A 2,653-nucleotide genomic window follows, 5' to 3' on the forward strand; every position below is an offset into this window, starting at 1 on the left:
CTGACATTGTTCCTTGGGATTCACCACTGTATTGCTAGGCAAATTCCCTTTGCCGTCTGTTATTCAACATGCTAGCCAACTGACCCACTTGTGTCTCAAGGTTTTGAATGGAGGACCTGGTCTCAGTCATGAATTGAGTCTGAGTATTAGTGAGGGTCAACAAAGCTGCTTGCAATTCATTGGGCTTTTCTGGTTGATCCTGTGGCCTGGGCTGCTGTGAAGATGAAGCTTGATTCATAGGCTGTTGTGACATATTCTGCTGGTATTGACCTTGAAACTGTGACTATTGGACTTGATTGTTTCTCCACCCAGGACTGTAAGTGTTGGAGAATGGGTTGTTGAAAGGCCTTTAAAAATTTCCCACTACTTGAACCTGAGCTTGGTCCATCAGAATATTATTATTAGGGCCACTTGAAGGACATTGATTGAAAGAGTGTGGACCCCCAAAAATTCCACAATCTACTGGCATTTGAATGGCATTAGCAGACACATTATTCTTTTGTAACTGTTTTGTTAAGGAAGCAAACTGCATAGTCAAGGCAGTGATTGCTTCTAATTCATCAACCCCAGCTACCTTTCTGTTACTAGTCATACAATCATCTGACCATTGATGATTGTTTGTAGCCATATATTCCAACAACTCATATGCCTCATTGGTACTTTTACTCATAAATGCCCCTCCAGCTGCAACATCAATTATAGTGCGAGTAGTACCGCACAATCCATTGTAAAACTTGTGGACCAACATCCACTTTTCAATGCCGTGATGGGGACATTTTCTCAGCAACTCCTTGAACCTTTCCCAAGAGTCATACAAAGATTCACCATCCTGCTGATAGAAATTATTGATCTCCCCTCTAAATTTAGCAGCTTTTGATGGAGGAAAGAACTTGGCAAGGAATTTCTGAGCCAAATCCTCCCAAGTATTTTATAGAATTGGATCGAAGGGAATTCAACCAACTCTTAGCTCTTTCCCACAACAAAAATGGGAATAGCCTCAACCTGATTACATCGTCGCTCACCCCATTATACTTGAAAGTGGCACACTGCTCTTGGAAATTAGCTATGTTCATGTGTGGATCTTCAGAGGGTAAACCATCGAATGCTACTGTACCTTGAACCATTTGGAGGATCACTGGCTTAATCTCAAAATTATTAGCGGTAACAGCCGGTGGTCTGATACATGTCTGCACCCCTGTGACAGTAGGGAGTACATAATCCCTCAAACTACGAACGATGGGATTCTGAGGTTGTACCTGGGCTGGCGCGGCTGGGTGCACTCTTTCATTACCATTGTTCCCCACATCATCATTATTTATGTTCTCAGCCATGGCAATAGCAGAGTTCTCAACCCTCTTGTTTCTACGATTCTGCCTGCAAGTCTTATCAATCTCAGGATTAATAGGAACAATATTATTTGCTCCCCTCCTTCTACACATATAATATAATTACCTGAAATAGAAGTAAACAAATGCAAGAAAACCAAGTTAGAAACTCGTTAAAAGACAACTAAATCATAAATAAAATTAACTATTTTAATATTGATAATTTTTCAGTCCTTGGCAATGGCACCAAAAACTTGTTGCAAAATTTAATAGCTATGTAAGTGCACACAGTCGCAATTTGTAATAAATCTTGGTAAGACCAACTATCATCCCGCAAGGACTGAATTATCAATTACCAATCAATTAAAATTTTCTATTTGGTTAACAATATTTTTGGGTGTAAAAATAAAGAACAAGAACATAAACTATTGTAAATTTCAAGAATAAAGCAAGAAATAAAAACACAAGAAATAAATTCAAGATTAAACAATTAAGGCTTTTAATCTCATTAACTATCCCTCCTATCAATTACTAATGCAGGTTTTCTTTTCTCCTTCTTATCGAGCTAGCAAATTGTCAAAAGCAGTTTATAATCAGGTTACGAATTACAAACCTCAACCTAGATGAGAATTTTCTATATTTCTATGATAAATCCATCAACTAGGAAGCATTGACATTCACAATTTTAATATTCCACATAAACAATCACGATACTCTCGTTCTATGATTAAGCTTATGTCTAACCTATCAAAGCATAATTAAATCTCACTTTTCAGATTTTGATTAAAAAACATGTAGATTATGATACTAGATGGCCAGTCAAATATCAAACAATAAGCATAGATAGGCAAGAGACTCAAAAATTAAGAAAGAAAATCAACTTTGCATTAGAACATAATAGGATTTCAAGTGACTCAATTAACATCCCTAATAATAAATTTAGTTCATAATCATCATTCTAAACATGAATATCAATGGAAAATAACATAGAATTCTAAAGTAAAAGAAAAACAACTGTTGAAAATGTGCTCCATAGTGTATTCCTTGCTCTCCAAAATCATTTTTTCCCAAAAAAGTCTCCCTTTTCTTTCGAAGATAGATTTATAACCTTTTTTTTTCTTTTTAAAGCAACGCGGGCCGCAGCCTGTGTCCTGAAAGTTGGCTCCTTTGTTCAGGCGAGCCGCGACCCAACTTTTCATCTGCCACAAGCCGTGCATTTCTTCTGGGGACGAGAATCCTTCAGCACCGTGGCCCCTCCTTCTAGCATCGTGGCTCGTGCAGAACTTTGAAAACATGCATTCCATAAAGGACCTGGTCGCGGTGCCACC

General features: G+C 37.9%; 1 non-coding gene across 1 annotated transcript; it reads left to right on the forward strand.

Annotated features, from left to right (window-relative positions):
- Positions 1-758: 758 nt before the first annotated feature.
- Positions 759-865, forward strand: LOC133827694 (small nucleolar RNA R71). The gene has a single exon (XR_009890345.1). It is a non-coding gene; the product is annotated as a small nucleolar RNA R71 (small nucleolar RNA).
- Positions 866-2,653: the final 1,788 nt, after the last annotated feature.

Source organism: Humulus lupulus, chromosome 3 (assembly GCF_963169125.1).
Source record: "Humulus lupulus chromosome 3, drHumLupu1.1, whole genome shotgun sequence".
Taxonomy (NCBI): domain Eukaryota; kingdom Viridiplantae; phylum Streptophyta; class Magnoliopsida; order Rosales; family Cannabaceae; genus Humulus; species Humulus lupulus.